A 17,515-nucleotide genomic window follows, 5' to 3' on the forward strand; every position below is an offset into this window, starting at 1 on the left:
CTGGGGGAGACTGACATGAGAAATTCCCCACGTGGTGGGAGCTGAGCGCTGGCAGAGTCTCCTGGCTTGGTGTGGTGTCTCCATCACTGAGCGGATTTATGGTCCAGCCAGCTGTGGCCGGGCTGGAGGTGCTGCCCTTGTAGGAAGGGCTGTTGGGCTCTTCCCAGCCCTGCCCTCAGCTACCAAATCCTGGAGGACAAATAGCTTGGGAGCAGAAGTGATTTGTCATTTTGATCCCCTTCTTCTGGTGTTTTTTTGCCTCTGGGGATGGGCAATTCTTCTCCACACACCAGAGTTTTTCTGGAGCCTCCTCTGGGTCACCAAGGGGGTTACACAGGCCCACGATGGGAACAACCCCTTCAGGCCCCCCAGATCTCCTCTAGTGCCTCTGTCCAGGAGGGAATGGCTGTGACACGGCTGCAGTGGCTCCAGCCAGGCCAGGGGTGCTTACATAAGATATTTACAGAGTGCCCCAGGAGTGCCTTGGGAGGAAGCCAGCACGCTGATTAGGTGACGTCTGCCCGGGCGGGTGGATTTGCCCTGGGAGCATCTGCTGCCTGTGCTGGTGGTCCTGCAGGCCCTGCCCTCAGCTCCTTTATGTAAGCAGCCAGTTGGGCTCTGTGGCTGCAGCCAAACCCCTGGCTCGTGTGAGGCGCCTGTCTGACCCACAGCGTGTCCAGCCAGCTCATCACTGCTGCCTTTTCCTCCTCCCTCACCCTTTGGATGTGGGAAAGGGGAGCTGAGCGTTGGTTGTAGAGCGAGGAGAGCTGAGACGGCTCCGTGGTTTCTCCTGGGTGCTGTGAGCCCCCAGGGAAGCTGCTTTTTGCTGAGCATCCCGTGGTAAAAATCCAAAGCTATGCTCGTAACAACTGGCCCGGGCCATGGAGCTGGCAATGGGATTGTGCACAAAGTCTAGGAATTCCCACCTGCTGCCCCAAATCCTCCCCCTAAACACTGCAGGCCAGGACAGCAGCAGATAAGCTTCTTTCCTCCTGCTTTTTCATGTTTTTTCCAGTCAGGATCCCAAAGTGATGGAGTCTCTGGCCTGGTCTTGGAGTGGTGGCATGCTGAGGGTGCATGATTTTCCCAAACTGGCTCAATTTTTGCTCTTCAGTTGTGGATAAGGAGCAGGTTCCCACCTCTGGCCATGATGAAATGCACTGGCCAAGGTCTCCTCAAGTGTTTGTGCATGGGCTGGACCTCTCTGCGTGCAGCAGGGTGGGGTCAGCACCTTTCAACTCCTAAAAAATATCATGGCCAGCTGGGAAATCCTCTGGGACCGTGCAGGGAGGTGCAAGTTTTATGGAGGATGTGCTTGTTTGGACCAGCACTGCTCATGGAGGAGCAAGGCTGAGCCATCCTGAGCTGAGCTGTGTGCACAGGGAGAAGAGAAGCAGAGGAAGAGTCAGAGGAGGATGCTGGGGAGTGACACTCCCTCGGGACCCTGCTGAAACGAGCTCTAATGGGTGAAATTAAGCTGAGTAGAATGGGAAAATTTCCCAAGATGTGTTAGAGCCTCCCAAGGGACACGGTTCTATCCCAGCAGCACGGTCCCCAGGGCAAACACAGGGGAGCAAACCTGGCAGTGGGATCTGTGTTCCTGCTGTGGGGCAGAGCCTGGGTTTGCAGGGAGCCTGAGCTGTGGCACCAGCGCTGGGATGCGACGGGGATGCTGCCAGTGTCCGTGTTGTGGCTGGGGCTGGGATCCAGCTGGAAGCTGCATGGAGCAGTCCTTCATTAGCAAAATCTGCAGAGTTTCACTGGCTACAAGTGGCATTTCATTTTGTCAACTGGCAGAAATACAAATGTCTTTTTCTTCCCCCCCCTGTGCTAGCCATTCTGGGGAGAAATGGCTCACCTGCTCCATAGCTTTTCATGGAGCAGATTATTGCTCCTGGCTGATGGTTTCTCAGGCCCAATCCTGCTTTTGCTGTTCTTTCCTGGGTGAGTGGATACAAAGGTGCTGAGCCAAGAGAGCAAGACCTGCTGGGCATGATGCAACCAACCTATGGAGAGGTGCTCCACATCCCTGCGTGGTAATGGCCAATTCTTGTCCCCATCAGCAGTTTCTGGTCCCCAAGACCTCAGTCATAGTGCCAGAAATGCACCACAATCAAAAGACCTCAGCTGCTGTGCTCTTCCTGCTGCTAGCTGGGCTCCTTCCCTGCCCTCCATCCCTCCTGGTCTTGCTGAAGCACAGCCAGAAACCAGAGGTGCACAGGGATGTGCATTCCTCTATTTCCAGAGAAATCCATGGCAGTGCCACAGCTCCCTGCTCCTCACACCCTGGGGTCAACCTCCCTGAGCTCTTTTGTGCTCCCTCTGTGCTGACACAGCCCTTGAGATGCTCTGGACGTGGAGGGCATGGCTGAGCATCCCTCTCTCCATCATCCAACTGCTCTTGGACATCCTTGCCTGCTCTCCCAGGCTGAGATCCCCTGGTAACACAAACATCTCTTCTCCCCTGGGCTCTCACTCCTGCTTTCTCCCCTGCTGAGAGCGCTCCAGGGGTGAGAGCAGTGCCCACAGACCCGTGCCATCCCTCCTCCCCTCCGTCTGCCGCATCCCCTGGCCCGCTCTCTTCCCAAATCCCACCAGGACTTGGCTCTCTGCATCCCTTTGCTGGCCAAGAGCGTGGCCTGGCAGGGTGGGCACCCCGTGCCCGTGAGCAGATGGCACAGGCTGGGAGCTGGGGGTCTGCCTGGGCAGGAGAGATGGAGCCGGCTCAGATGGGGCAGCAGCGCCAGGGCGAGGCGTGGCCGTGGCAAAGCTCACGGATATTTTTAACCTGCATGGATGAGGGTTTGTTTCCTGAGCTGGCACCTGTGGCTCCCATCGCCCAGTGGATGGGGGGACGTGTTTTGTGTCATCAAAAGCCTGCAAATGGCCTTTTCTAGGAGCAGAAGTGGGAAGGGATGGGGTGCTGGGAGAGAGGAGCTGGTATTCCATCGGGATATCCTGCCGTGGTGTCGTGGTCTGCTGTGGCTTGGGTTCTGCATGTTCTGCTGGGCTCTGGGCTGGGTGCTGCATCCATCAGCCTTGGGCCTTTGTCAGATTGTATTTCCAAGTCCCACTTAGCACACTGGAGCCTTCGATGGGGCTCCAAGCCTATTTCCCCCAGCACCCCACCTTCCTCCTGCTGCAAAACCCATTGGAGCAGGTGGGCGAGATGCCCATGGGAGCACACCCCTGCCCTGCGGGATTTGTGAACAACCCTGCACCTTTTGGGGCTCAGCAAACCCAGTTTGCTTGCAATCCAGCTGCTAGGTTTTCAGAAGGGCTGGAGGACAGTGGGCTGTGTCCCCAGGGTGTGCAGGACGGGCTGGTGGCACCCGATCCGAGCGGCCACCAGCAGGATGGGTGACTTAGCACGTTTCCCCATCCCCGCCTCCTCCTCTGGGAGCCCTGACATTAGTGCAGCGGGAGGGGGGGGATTTATGGACGGCAGCCCTCCAATCGGGCCATCCATCCTGATTAAATTAGCCCTAATGGCTCAGCGCTGACTCGTGAGCTCACGGCCCCGCGCAGCCGCGCTCGCTCGCCTGCCAGGGCTCGGCTGCACCCTCCTTGCAGCCCCTCATCCTCCTCCCCTCACCTGGACAATTCCTAACAGAGTGGCTTGGGGCAGGGGGAGCTTGGATCCTGGCTGAAGCTGTTCCCTGGCTGGGAGCCCACGGGACATGGGGGTCCCCAGGGCTGCAGTCCTGTGCTGACAGAAGGGGACAGTGAGCCTCTCCCCAGCCCTGGTGGGAAAACACGGGAACTTCTCCCCAAAAGCAGAGGGAATCTGGGGCTTACCAGGATGGAAATCCCAGGCTCTTCATTTGCATTTCTTGTAGCAAACTTGGGAGGGAGGGATAAGCCACCAGCGTGGGCAGGTGATGGGAACACCAGCCTGGCCAGTTGTGGCTGCCCAGCTCCACCCAGCCCTCCCAGCCAGCCCCAGCCTTGGGCTGGGGACCCTGAAGCTGCTCCCCTCACCCCAGTGGGGGCCCCTGGCCCATGGCCAGTCTCCCAGCCCAGGAACTTTGGTCTGGCACTTCTGGCTGGGCGCTGGGGCAGGGCAGTATTTGGGAAGCTTTCCATGGGTGTGGTGGGGTGACAGGAGAGGAGGAGCAAGCTGGCATGTGAGGGGCTGCCTGGCAGACAGAAAGGAGCAGAGTTTTGGGGTCAGGATGTCCCTGAGTGGTCTTGCACAAAACCACCATGCCCAGTGTGTGAGCTGGTGTTCCCTCTGACCTGCAAATCCCAAATCCCTGCTGTTAGCTGAGTATCCATCAGGGCTGGGGCAAGGCCCTGCAGTGCTTTCCATCCTGGGATTTTGGTGTTGGTTGAAATTCAGTGTTTCTGAGGTTTGTGGAATGGGGTGAGATGGGACAAGCCAAGGTGGAGAGGGGAGGGGAGGCAGTGCTGGGAGCATTGCCCTGAGGTGCTCTGGGGTGTTTGGGAGCAGTGAGGGAACAATCTCCGTCTCTGGAGAGGATGGGAGCTGGGCATCAGGAGAGTCACTGCTCCAGGATGCTGTCGAAGGGGAAAAGGAGGAATTGCTGGTCCCAAACTTGTGGTGGGAACCACGGAAAAGTGAGGGAGAGGCTGCCAAAGGGCAGGGGAGGAGGCAGCCTCTTCATGTGCCGCGTTCTGTGGGGCTTTGTGCCTTCTCTGTGACCTGCCAGCTCGTGACAGCCACGCTGAGCAGCGCCGAGCATCGCTGGCGAGGCTGGAGGTCTCCTGGCTGTGATTTCTTTCTTTCTTTTTTTTTTTTTTTTTTTGAACAAAGCCTGTGAATCCCCAAAAAAGGAGCAGGCAGCAGCCCTGGGATCTCGCGGGTGACCGAGTGTGGAGGAAGTGTAGCAAAAATTACAGACGGTGGCTGGTTTGCATCTCCCTCTGGCTGGGAGCCAGCCGAGGTTGTGAGCCCACTGCAGCATCCCTGTGCCTCCCGCTCCCCTCCACAGGAAAAGGTTTCACTTTGACCCTCTCCAAAAAGGCCTCGCTGTTATAAGGATAGTGTGACCCGGAGGCACCCAAAGCCTCCCAAACGGCTTAAAATAATGCTCAGCACCAAAGAAACAAACTTGGACTCCAGTCAACCTTTCAAAAAGAAATAAAAATAATCCCCGCCTGCAATAAAAAGAAGTGGCTCCAATTCTCAGCCCTCCCTCTGCTCCCATCTGCCCTCCCCACACAGGCAACCCCCTGCCCTCAAACCAGCCCAAAGTGAAGCCTTCAGGGACGCTGTCCCACCATCGATTTTCCATGGAAGGTGCCCAGTGAGGATGGTGATGGACTGCAGGGCTGCTGCCCCCCGAGCAGCGCGGGGGAGCTGAGCTGGATCCATCGGGAAGGGGCTGTTGCTCCCCGGCTCTGTGCCTGCCGGGCTAGAAAAGCCAGCGGAAGCCATCAAGGTAGAGGAGAGGAAGAAGAAGAAGAAGAAGAAGCAGCAGCAGAAGGGCTGAAGGGCTGGGGCGAAGCAGCCATTAGGAAAGTGCTGATGCAGAGGTTCCCTCGTGTCTACGGGCAGAGTTGGAGGAGTTGCTGTTCGCGGACAAAGGCAGCAGGAGGGAGTGGAGCTTTGTAGAAGCCGGAGCCTGTCTCACTGGGTGTCTGTGTTTCATTCCCTGTCAAAAGCCTGGGAGCTGGTGGGGGAAAAAGCAGGGAAGCGGCGAGCTGCAGCGCTCGCTCAGGATCAGATAGCAAGGAAACCAATAGCGGCGAGAAAAAAAAAAAAAAAAGAAAACCAACCCACATCAACCAACCAACCCACCCACCCTCCACGCTGAGGCTGGAACAGGCAGGTCCCTGCCAACTCCACAGCACGCAGCAAGCAGGGAAGAAGGGAAGAAGTCCACCCTCCCCGGGCAGGAGCGGAGTTGAGCCCAAAGGATATTTGATGACACTTTGGCTACCATGGGTCCCCCAGCATCTTCCAGAGCCCATTTGAGGGTGAAGGCTCCGAAAGCACAGAGGGAGTTTGAAGCTAAATTCACCTGAGTCTGGATCTCTTGGTCGCTGGGATTTATCTATTTTTCTTTTTTTCTCCACGGGGAAACCGAACCAAGAAAAAAAGCGAGTTTGCTTTTTTTTTTTTTTTTTTTTTTTAATCTCCCTCCTTTTCTTTTTTTTTTTTTTTTTTTTTTTTTTTTTTTTTTGGAAGAAGATATTTTTTTCCCCCTGTGGTTGGAATGGAGGGGTTGGGTCTGTGCCTAAGAAGCAGCAGCCGAACGTCGGTCCTGGGAGAAACCCGAGTGGATGTGGGGTCCCCTGCCAGCTAACTGTCCAGGAGCTGCAGCCCCACGGCCCGAGGGGCTGGATGCAGTGAGAGGTAAGTGCCGGCTCCGGTGCCTGCCGACCAGGGCTCCTCCAGCTCCGTCTCAATCCCAAGGCAGAGGCAAAAACAGCAGTCTCATAGTGAGTCAATCACTTCCACCTATTGCAGCCCTAATGGAGAAATAAGACGGGGAAGTTTCGCAGCGCCGGCTCCACGGGGGAAGTTCCCCCTCACCCCTGTGCCCCAAATGCCAGTTCTGGGGGGATGCTTTGCCAAGCGGCGTCACCGTGCCAGTGCCATGGGCCCCCTCCCTGCCCAGCCAGCACTGAGGGTATTGCTGCTGCTTTTTGGGTTCCTCTCCGTGCTCCTGCTCCCCTCTGCCTGCTTCCCCTGGCCAGCTCGCTTCCTCACCCAAAACTTTTGCACAGCGGCTGTTTTGGGCGATGCCCACGCGGGGTTGTGCCCCTCGGTGCCCACACAGGGATGTTCACATGTCTCTGTGACACACACACACAGCTCCTGACCCTCTTATCCCCAACTCCCCGGGCCCTGCCGGCGGGGACACGCTTGGGGTGAGCCCGGGAGCTGCGGGGCTGCGGGGGCTTGGGAGGCAAACTGCAAAGCACAGGGGAAAATCCGAGTGAGCCGAGCCCGGCAGCAGCAGCAGCAGCAGCAGCAGCAGCAGCAGCAGCAGCAGCAGCAGCAGCAGCATAATTGCATCACTGTAATAGTATCGGCGCTGAGCACGAGCCAGGCGAGTAAAATTGTCCAGAAAATGAGCTGTACCAAAGCGCCTCCAGTTAGCAGCACCTGCACGCCTTCACTGGGTGCTCGAGGCCGTTTGTATTTTTAGAAGTCTCTCTTAATTATAGAGCAAAGAGTGTGAGAGGGAAAATGGTGTGTATTTAGCAGCATTCCCGGACAGTTTTGCAGTGAATATGAGCACAAAATCACCAAATAGGGTTTATTTTCTCCCCCCCACTTTGCACTTGTGATTTTGAACCACCTGTTTTGCTGCGGTGTCAGCAAACCAGGGCTGGGTTCCTTTCTTTCCTGTTCTTAGAAAGCGTGGCGTGACTTTGCTCGTGAAAAAGATGGGAAGCAGTCCTGCTGCCTTCCCTCTGCACCCCAAAACAACCCCAATTTCTGAGACCTTCCCATTCCCATCCCAGGGGTGACACTGCTGGGGACAGGGCGCTCGCATGTCGGCGCCAGGTCTTCTGCAAGCAGCAGAGAGCTGGGGATGTTTTACAGGTCACTGTGAAAAAAAAATCCACAACAAGCCCTGCAACAACTCGTTTTGCTTCTACAAACCTTCTTCCCCTCATCCCCTTCTCTGCAAAACTTTCCAGGGCCTTTTTGTTTGGAACAGCAGGTGAAATTCCCTTTGTGTGAGCACAAAGCAATGAAGCCACCAGAAAATAATGAAAACAAGACTTAAAAAAAAAATAAAAAAAAAAAGAAAATCCTTGCCTGCTCTTTTCAGGCCTGGAAGAACAGCGAGCGTTCCCATCCATGCCAGATAAGCTTGATAAAGCTCTGGCTTTGCTGGGAAAGGCACCGTAAAGGCCACTTTACTTCTTGCCTCTGATCCAAAACACACTTTGAAATCCTGTGTTGCCTCTGCTGCTCTTTACCCAAAAGAGTTGCTTTGCCTGTGAAGTCAGAGCAGATTTTTCCTTAGCGCTGGAATGGCCCGGGGTGGTTATGGCAATTCCCGTGGGACCAGCTGGGGTGGGATTTTGGTGTCACCCTGACTCTGGTGCCGTGGTGCTCTGTAGTTTTTGGTGGTGTCACAGTGGGGTTTTCCCCTGTCCCTGCTGGCTGGGGCAGCTCCACCAGCAGAGCAGCAGAAATGCTCCTGCTGCGGATAAACTTTGGAGGAGCTGCCGGGGGAGCTGCACCCTGAGCTGAAACCTGGAATTTCCACCCAATTCCTGTCAGCTTTAGGGGCTTCTAGGGGTGAGAATGTGCTTGAGAGACACGGGAGCCTCACCCAATCTCCGTGCAGGGGGAACAGAGCTGGGTTGGCAGTTTTGGGGGTGCTGTCTGCAGCAGGAGTGGGACAGTCCTGTCCTGCTCTCCTGTCACCGCTCGGGTGTGTGGCACTTGGAGGGGACACCTTATGTAAGCAGTGATGGCAGCGCCGTGCCCCGGCCGTGCCACCCTGCTCTGCCACTGCCAGGCCCCGTCCTGAGGGTCCCCTCGGGCTGCAGGAGCTGCTGGATCACTGTGGCAGGAGCACAATCCCCTGTCAGGACAAACAGCCCCAAGCCCAGGGTTTGCCTGTGGGTTTTGCAGAGTTCATGGCTGCACCCTGCCCGGTGCTGGCTCTGCCATCCCCAGCCCTGGGGAGGTGGCACCGGGCTCAAGCCCCTTTCTGGGCTCTTTTGCACCCCTTGGTTAAGTGCAGCCCTGTTTGGGTTTGGCAGTGCAGGGCAAGGGTTGGCTCACATGGATGAGGAGGGAGAAATTGTCCTCTGAGTGTGGGGACACTGCTGGGCAAAGGACCTGTGTCCCTGTCCCAGATCATGAGCCTGTCCCTCCATCCTCCTGAGTGCCCTGTGCATACCCAGCCACCTGCCCTGGCCCTGGTGTGCCTAAAATGGGGGAAAGGAGAGGAAAAAATGAGCATCAAGGGTCTTGGGAAGCCCCTGTGCCCCAGGGAGCAGAGCTTGGTGGGTGTCTCATCACTCCAGCTCCGCTCAGCTTCTCAGTCAGGGTGCAAGGGAGAAAGGTGGGAGTCTGGTGGCAGGGAGGCTCCCAGGGCTGCTCTGCACAGCTCTGGGTGACTGTGGGCTTGTCACCTCACAGGGATGTGCCCCTCTTTCACCATTCCTGGCTCGTTCCTAGCTTGTTCCCTGGTCCCAGCTCGGTCCTGCAGTCCCAGCTTGATCCCAGTTCCCAGCTCTCTCCCTCGTTCCCAGCTTGCAGTGAGGCAGAACTGCCGGTGGGCGATGGATTTCTTGCAAAGCTCTCTCAGATTCCCCCGTTGGACTTTTGAAGCATCTGGTATCACTATCTCAGCGTCATTATGAATTAATTAACATTAATTTCCTGCTCTGGTATCTCCCATTGCTGGGACCTTTAGCCTGGGCTTTTTCCTCCCCCTCCCTGACATCCTCAAACAGAAATGGCCAGATCCAGGCCTGTGCCTGACAGAAAACCAGAGAGAAATCACCTACCTGGGGTGCTGTGGGGGTTTGAGCTCCCCATCCTTGTCCCCATCCTGCACCAAAGCAGGGGATGCTGCCGGGATCCCGAAGGTCTGGTAGCCAGGATAAGGCTGATCCCAGGGGAGCCCCGGTGCTGCCAGCCCTGCCTGCCCCTGGGATGGGTGTTTGGGGATGGGTGTTTGGGGATGGGTGTTTGGGGATGGGTGAGCCGGGTGATGCCGGCTGTGCCGCCCCTCACCTCCGTTTCCCCGACAGGGATGCAGGGCAGGTGGGGCCGGGGCTGTCCCACAGGGGAAGGATTTTCCCTCCAGCTCTGGGAAATCCTGCTTGTGGCTCCCCAGCCTGTGCTGGAGGCACCAGGGCTGTTCCTCTCTGGGATGCTGCTCCAGGGACGCTGATCCCAAGGAGGTGGATGGCAGGGATGCTGTCACAGGGATGCTGGCCCCAGGAAGGCTGTCCTTAGGGATGCTGCTGACCCTCCGGATTTGTGAGGATGGGGGTGCAGATGTAGCAGGCTGGGATCAGGATTGGATCCTTTGCATCCTGCTCCGTGAGTCACCCCAAGGGAGGCACAGCCCGGGAGGCACAGCCTGACCCTGGCTCCTTCCCTGAGCCCTCACCTGCCCGGGTGAGCCCTGGAGAGCCCAGAAATGCTCAGTGGGATGTGGGTGCAGCACCCGCTGCCTCCCAGCCCCATCCCACCCCACCCCATGCCCCATTCCCTGCCCCACAGCGGCCCAACCCTCCTGCCCCCCCAGTGCCACCCCCGTGCCACCACCGTGTGCCCCACGGCAGGGCCACAGCAGCCCGAGGGCCACCCCAGCCCCCCTTGCAGTGTGGGCTGAACTGGGGGGGGGTTTCCCCCAAACTCCCAAGCCCCGGGGTGGGGGTGGCAGCCCCGGGGGGGCCCGGGGGACAACCCTGGTGTCCTACATCCCCCGAGCTGGCTGGGCTTACGTAACGGCCGTGCTGCAGTGTGTGCTCTGCTCAGCGCCAGTGCCACCGGCGGAGCTGCAGCGCGAGCCCGGCTCCCTGGATATTTGCTTTTTGGGGACAGGGGGGAGGGAGGGGGACACCTGCAGGGCAGCCGAGCCTCGGGGAGCGGCCAGCATCTGGAGGGGGTGGTTGGTAGGGCTGGCTGGGCGCGGGGTTGAGGTGTCTGCTCGCAGCCCCTTCTGGCAGTGACCTTGGGGGTCAGAGTTCCCCCTGGGGGGCAGCAGGGAGGAGGGGTTGGGGATGGGGACAGCAGAGAATCCTAAGCCAGAGGTGAGGTTGGAGTGCCTGCTGCACCCCCTGCCACCCACAGTGCTGCCTCTCCCCTCTCGGAGAGCGCTGAGCAGGTGGGGAAACTGAGGCAGAGGCTGTGCCATCCTGTGGGGAGCAGGTAGCAGGAACTCTCTAGATAGAGAGGAGATGGGGAATTACCAGCTCCTCGGAGAACCCTGGGTTGGAGGTGCCCCAGAGCTGCCCCCAGAGCTGGTGTCCCCACTCAGGGCTGGCGCTGGGGGCAGCTCTGGGTGTGTGTGACATGCCAAGGGCCACGGGGGGACACCAGGCTGGCTGCAGCACCCTTCGTGTCCCCTGCTTGAGCTCCCAGGAAGCCACAGGGTGCCAAGGCCGTGGTCTGGCAGGGGACCAGTGTGTCACCAGTGTGTCACCAGTGTGTCACCAGTGTGTCACCGTGCCTGACCTCTGCCAAGTGCCAGGGTGCCCCTGGGATCTGACCCAGCCCTGGGGGCTGTGGGTGGGCTCAGGGTGCTGACAGCAGCCCAGGGGCTCAGGTGGCACCTGCTGCAGGTCCTTCTGCAGCTGAAATGTCACCACAGTCCCAGTCTGGCCCAGCTCTGCTCCAGCACAGCTCGCTGGAAGCAAGAGGAGGGTTTGTGTCCCAGGGCTCACCCGGTGCTGTGAGGACCTGGTGGGTCCCTGTCCCATCCTGCTCATGCAGGACCACCCAGTGCCACCAGCAGCTGGGCTGTGCCTCTGTGGTGCCTCATAGCAATGCCACCACCTGTGAGTGCCCCCTGCCCTCAGGGGTGCCTGGCAGGGCAGCATGGATGTCACTGCAGGGCTGTGGGAAATCCCAGTGTGATCCCAGTGTGAAATACGTGGTGTCATCCATCAGTGACAGCCAGGGTGGCCCCAGGGACCGAGGCAGTGGGACCACTCTTTTCCCTTCCCCTTTGCCCCTCGTTCCCAGGCTCAGCTGGCATTTCTGCCAGGGCTGGCTGGGATGGAGCCCCAGCACCCCCAGCATCCTGCTGAGTCCCCTGTGCCCTCCTGGAGGGCCCACGCTGTGCTCGGCACAGGCACCCCACTCCCCGAGGCCAGGGGGAACCAAGGACACCAGTGAGCTCATCCCTCCTGCCTGGGCTGGGAAAATCATTCCATTGTGCTCCCTGCAAGAGGCTCAAAGGCCTTTGGTTCCCTTTTAGGACACAGCTGGAAAGGAGCCACCAAAACAAATGCCAGGAAAAATGAGCCTTCAGTAGTGGCCACTTTCTTCTTGGGGTCTGAATGTGGGTCCCTCACCTCACTTGGGGAACCCCCAGTGCTTGGGCTGTAGGGATGAAACTCACCCCAACACAGGCCCTTCATTTCTGCCAAATTCCAACCTGTTGGATGATCCAAATGTTCGGGAGAAATCTCAGGATCTGCTGCCCTTTGTCCCAGCAGCAGAGCAGGGGAGCCCTGGCACAACCCCCTGGAGGGCTGGGGCACCTGGCACGGTGGGATCTGCTCCCCAGCCAGGCTGGGGTCTCAGCTGGGCTCAGAACACCGTGCAGCTCGTCACACCCATGGGCCAGCTAATCTGCATCTGACAGCGAGTCATCCTTCCCACCGTGCTGAGGGCTGCACTGACAGTGTGCCTAAAGGGGCTGATGAATTAAGTGCATCTTATAAATACACCAGATATTAAAATTCCCGTGTAATTACAGTGCAATGGATTGTGTGTGGTGCTGAAGGGGAATCAATTCAGCAGAGCAAAGGAATTGCAGTGAGAGAGGAGAGGCAGTGAGGCATCACTGCACTGCTGGGGTAGAGCAGGGGCTGCTTTGGGGCTGCAGTGGGAGTGAGGCTGAGAGGCCCCAGAGCTCTGCTGGCATCCAGGGCTTGTCTGGGCCTCTGCAGGGATTGGGGACATTGAATTGAACCTGCAGAGTTTCGTGGGGGGGAGTGAGAGAGGGCTGTGCTCTGCTTCATCCCTTGCTCTCCCAGGGAGGAAGGCACCCTGCTCCCAGTCTGCCTCTGGCCACTCAGATCCACAAGCTTTGGCTACTGCTCACTCCAGCATCCCACTGCTCCCAGTGCTCCCATGTGCTTGAGCAGATCTAAGACAAGAGACCCTGATTCCCTTCCCTTCCCTTCCCTTCCCTTCCCTTCCCTTCCCTTCCCTTCCCTTCCCTTCCCTTCCCTTCCCTTCCCTTCCCTTCCCTTCCCTTCCCTTCCCTTCCCTTCCCTTCCCTTCCCTTCCCTTCCCTTCCCTTCCCTTCCCTCCCTTCCTTCCTCCCTTCCCTCTTTGCTACCTTCTTTCCTTTCCTTTCTTTTTTTCTGTCTCCCCCCTCTCTTTTCCCCTTCTGGTTTTTTTCCCTGCTTTTCCTTCTCCTTTTCCCCTTTCATGCTCCAGGTGGTCAAACACCCCATCCCATCACTCCCATCCCCACATTCCAGCACCGGTGGCACAGAGGGGAATTTTTTGGTGCTTTCAGCCCCCGTGCCCCAGGGAGGGGGTGCCACCTGCGAGGGACCTTGTGGTCAGAGTGTCCCCAGCGCGGTTTGGCTGCCGGAGCAAAGGCTTTGCCTTAATGAGCCGGTGCCGCTTGGTTCGTTAATGATGTGGAGCGGCGCCATCGGCAGACAATTAGGGAGTGTTGTCCCGGGCTCTAATGAGGGCACTGAGAGAGCCTGGGGGATGCGGTGGGAGGCTGTGGAGTGCTGTGGGATGCTGTGGGATGCTGTGGGATGCTGTGGGATGCGGTGGGATGCTGTAGGATGCTGTGGGATGCTATGGGATGCTGTGGGGTGCTGTAGGAAGCTGTGAAATGCTGTGGGGTGCTGTGGGGTGCTGTAGGATACTGTGAGATGCTGTGAGGTGCTGTGGGGTGCTCTAGGAAGCTGTGGGGTGCTGTGGGGTGCTGTGGGGTACCACATGTGTGGGCACAGAGCTGGGCTGTGCCAAGGCACCCGCCTGGGAGCCCCAGTGACCCACCCCACCACCACCCACAGCGCTGCCTCCCCCACATCCTCTTCTTCCTCCTCTTCCTCTCCCTCCCCAGAAGGGCCAAGAGTCACACAGGACATTGTCCCCATCGTGTCCCCATCCCACACTTGGTGAGGACACGGGGCCCTGTGATGCCTGCCTTCACTTGTGCAATGGTGTTTGTTCACTAATTAGCACAATCTGGCAACCCACACCGTTCTCCCAGTCATTAATTATTATTAATTATTTGTTATGCAAATAGGGCTGAGGAGCACAGCGCTGAAGGCAGCACAAACACAAACAGTCCCGGGCCTGGGTGTTTATGTAAGGGTGGGCAGGGTGGGAGGGCCTGGAGCCACCCTGCCTCTGTGAGCTGGCCCCTGCCCAGGGTGCCCTGGGAGCTGGGGACATGCTGGTGGCATCAATGGCCATTGGTGTTGCAGGGCTGGTGCTGGAGGGGACTGCAGGAGTGCTGGGTGTGGGCTGCAATGGGGGATTTTGTGATTTCAGGGTCCTGGGGGAGGAAGGTGGTGACCCAAGGGTGAAAGGGGGTGTGTTGGTGGTGGGTGGCTGAGGAAGGTGCTGCTGGCAGAGGTGGGAAAGGTGATCTCTGTGTTTTGTGGGTGCTGAGGATGTCCTGTCCCACTCTTTTCCCTGTGGTCCATCCCTAGGAATGGTGTCTGGGGAGATGTTGGGATGTTTCACCAAAGCTGGTTCAATAAGTGGCAGTTTCCTGTCTCCAGCCCCCAGCTGGGTGGAGGATGGGGCTGGGACCTCCTGTGCATCCCTCCCAGCCCACTGCCTGCTGCTGATGGGGCTTTATTTTGGTGCTCCCCACCTCCCCCTTCCCCTCCATCTGGGGCTCTCTGCTCTGTCCACGGCTCCCTTCCCTTTGCATGCCTCTGATCTCACCATCCACCCCAAATGCAGCCCCCCATCCCCTGCCTGTGCCACAGAGCAACAGCCCCAGTGGCACCGTGCCACAGGGACAGCCTGGCAGCAGCAGGGCCCTACCCAAGCCCTGCCTGAGCAATGGGAAAGGGAACTGAGAAAAAATGGAAATTAAAGAGAGGAAAGGATTAATAAGGATCCTGCCTCAACCACAATGGCTTTGTTTCAGGAGAGCTGATACCACACGCTGGCTAACACTGCTCCTCAGAGGGTTTTGGGAAGCTGAGAGGTTTTGGCCATGCCCAGGTGCAGGTCTGGAGTGCTGTGAGTGTGGTCTTGGTCCCTGCCCAGCCACTGATATTCCCTGGTGTCCTGCTGCTGTCCCCAGCCAAGTGCTGCACCATGAGGCCAGCGTTGGCATAAAGCAGAGCCCTGGCAGAGTGGAGATTTTGGGGGAAGAAATGTGTTCTCACAAGGCACTGCCTGTCCTGCTGGGTGCTGCTGTGGAGCCGTGCCCTGGGACATGGGACAGCCTGGAATCTGGAGGGCTGCTGGCTCCTGCTGCACGGGGAATCACCCCACAGCCTGTGTACAGCTCACCCTGAGCACAGAACCACCTGTGTGCTGCTAACAACTCCCTCCTCCAAACACCAAGCTCCATGTGGATCAGCTGTACGTCCGTGTGTGTCCCTGTACATCCCTCCCCAGCCCTGGTGTTATTTACTTTTTGCACTTCCTAGATCCCTCAGTCACTGCCCCATAAGGCTGCTTCCTGCATTTCCTCCATCCCGGGGTATTTGCCCTTTAGAGGAACATTTCTTTAGAGGCATTCCCAGCAGGGATGGGAGGGGAGCAGCACTTTGCCCAAGCTGTGCTCAGAGCTGCAGCGACGTCCCGACAAAGCTCTCCCATTATTCCTGATGTCCGTGGGGAGCTCAGCCTCTTTTCTTCCCTCTCCGCTGCAGGAATCAGCTCTGGCTGCCGCCAGGGTTATCTCCATCCTCCAGCTTGCAGCACGCTCTGCTGGTTCCCCGTCCCTCCGAGGGCTGGGGCTCGACCCCGGCCGGGCAGCTCAGGCTCCCGCAGCGGAGCGCCAGGGCTTTTTCTCCCATTGCCAATAATGAGCTCGCAGATAAAATCAGGAATTAAACCGGGGACTTGTGGAAGTTCCCTGCCTGCCGCCTGGGCACTGGTGCGTGCTCTCTGCCCCATCCCGATGCCAAGGCTGAGCCGGGGCTGCGGGGAGGGCTGAAGCCAGATGCCAGTTTCTAATAAAGCTCGGCTCCCGCCGTGAGCCGCTCCAGATGAGAGCGGCGGGGAAGCCGCCGCCGGACGGACCCGTGAAAAGCAGCTGAAGGTGAAAGGATCTGTGCGCCGCCCGTGATTTGTGGCATGAGGATGCTCTGGGGAGCATCGTGCCCCGGCCCTGTCCCCCGTGGGGGGCTCGGGGGGCTGCGGGGTCCGGGGCGCGGGCGGAGGCCGGGGCGCTGCGTGGAGCGCAGCAGGAAGGAAGCGCTCGGCGAGGACACAGCCAGCACTGCGTGCACGTCCTTACATGTGTGCTATTTTCAGCTTGACGGGGAGCAGGCCAAGTTCTCCAACAGATTGAGTTGGGAGCTGAAATCCTCCTCTCCTCCTCCCCGCTGCCCAGCACCCACTGCCGGCAGGCGCGGCGGGTCCGGGCGCGCCGCGGGCACCGCGCTCTGCCCCGCGCACCCCGCGCTCCCATCCGGAGCTGAACCCCGCTCCCTCTGCCAGTGCTGCCGCTGCCCCACCTCGCAGCAAGGCCACGGGGTCTGTCCCTGCTCAGGGACCAGCAGCTGTAGCTTCTCCCTTCCCTTCTTTGGGCTGGTCCGGACGCCGCCACCAGCATCCTCCCAAACCCAGCCCCATCATGGATCTCCAGCCTCACCCGCCTTTGGCTTCACTCATGCACATTCCTGCCTGCTCCATCCTTGCTTTTTTCCCTAGCAGAAGATACCCCTCCTCCCCTCCTTCCTCCCTTTCCCAAATTCCCCCTTCCTCACCCCCATCAGTGTGACCCCTCCAGAAGTGCAGCCATGTCCTCGCCCTGTTTGAAATGCAGGAAAGAAGCCCATGTGCACCTTAGTGTCTCAGCATCCTGCAATCATCTTGTCAGCCAAAAAGCACTTTTGTCGAACCCCCACAGGTAAACTGGGAGAGGATGGATTGGGAAGAGGCATCTGACACCATTCCCTGCTTTTTTCCCCCTTTTCCCATCCGGAGTTTTGCTTTACGTGCAGGACAAGCGTTGGGTTTTTCTCTCCTTTCCCTCTCCATGTGTTTCAACAACTGTCTAGAGAGAGTGAAAGGAATAAGGGAAATGTTACAGGAAAGCAGCAAGGCTGGAGAAAATGTATTGCCAGAGGCTGGGTCTGCTCAACAAAGTGCAATTACGCAATGGGAGGAGAAAGCTGTTCAGGGCCCAGAGAGGGATTTCCAACCAGGACTAATGGAGCCCCAGGCCTGGTCACCTGGGATGGCCCCAAAGTGTCCCTCGCCCCTTTCAGGTGCTGGAGGGGCATTAAATGGCTCCTTCTGTCCAGCACATGAGCTGCTCTGGGGGTTTTACACTGGGAGGTCAGCGGCATTGGTTTGCTCCATCCTCAAAGCAACAAACTCAGTGACAGCGGCTGCCTGGCCCAGTCCTGGGAGCCCAAACCTTTCTCCATGGCCAAGCCCCTAAAGGAGCCAGGGTTGTCCTTGATGTCATCTCTCCCATTGCAGCTTCAGGAGGGGTGTCCCTTTCTCAGCCCCTTCATGTTCTCTGATGAGAGTCTGGGGTCATAGCAGCAGCTGACAGCAGCGCTTTCCTCCAGGAAAAGGGTGGAGGCACTTGGAGTCAGCATTTCATGCGGCCTTGAGGACAGATGGGCTTCCCAGGGACAGGCAGACGGTGTGGGGGGAACAGGCTCTACTCCAAGTATGGGGACCTCTGATTTGGGTTCTGCAGCCTGG

At 58.4% G+C, this 17,515-nt stretch overlaps 1 protein-coding gene across 1 annotated transcript in view; it reads left to right on the plus strand.

Annotated features, from left to right (window-relative positions):
• The first annotated feature begins 6,240 nt into the window (after nucleotides 1-6,240).
• Nucleotides 6,241-17,515, plus strand: part of LOC115908916 (ATP-sensitive inward rectifier potassium channel 12) — a 28,811-nt gene continuing 17,536 nt past the window's right edge. Inside the window, exon 1 of the mRNA XM_030957864.1 lies at nucleotides 6,241-6,322. The gene's annotated coding sequence lies outside the window, so the exon portion shown is untranslated. The remainder of the gene's footprint in view (nucleotides 6,323-17,515) is intronic.

The sequence above is a fragment of the Camarhynchus parvulus genome, chromosome 14, assembly GCF_901933205.1.
Source record: "Camarhynchus parvulus chromosome 14, STF_HiC, whole genome shotgun sequence".
In the NCBI taxonomy this organism is placed as follows: Eukaryota; Metazoa; Chordata; class Aves; order Passeriformes; family Thraupidae; genus Camarhynchus; species Camarhynchus parvulus.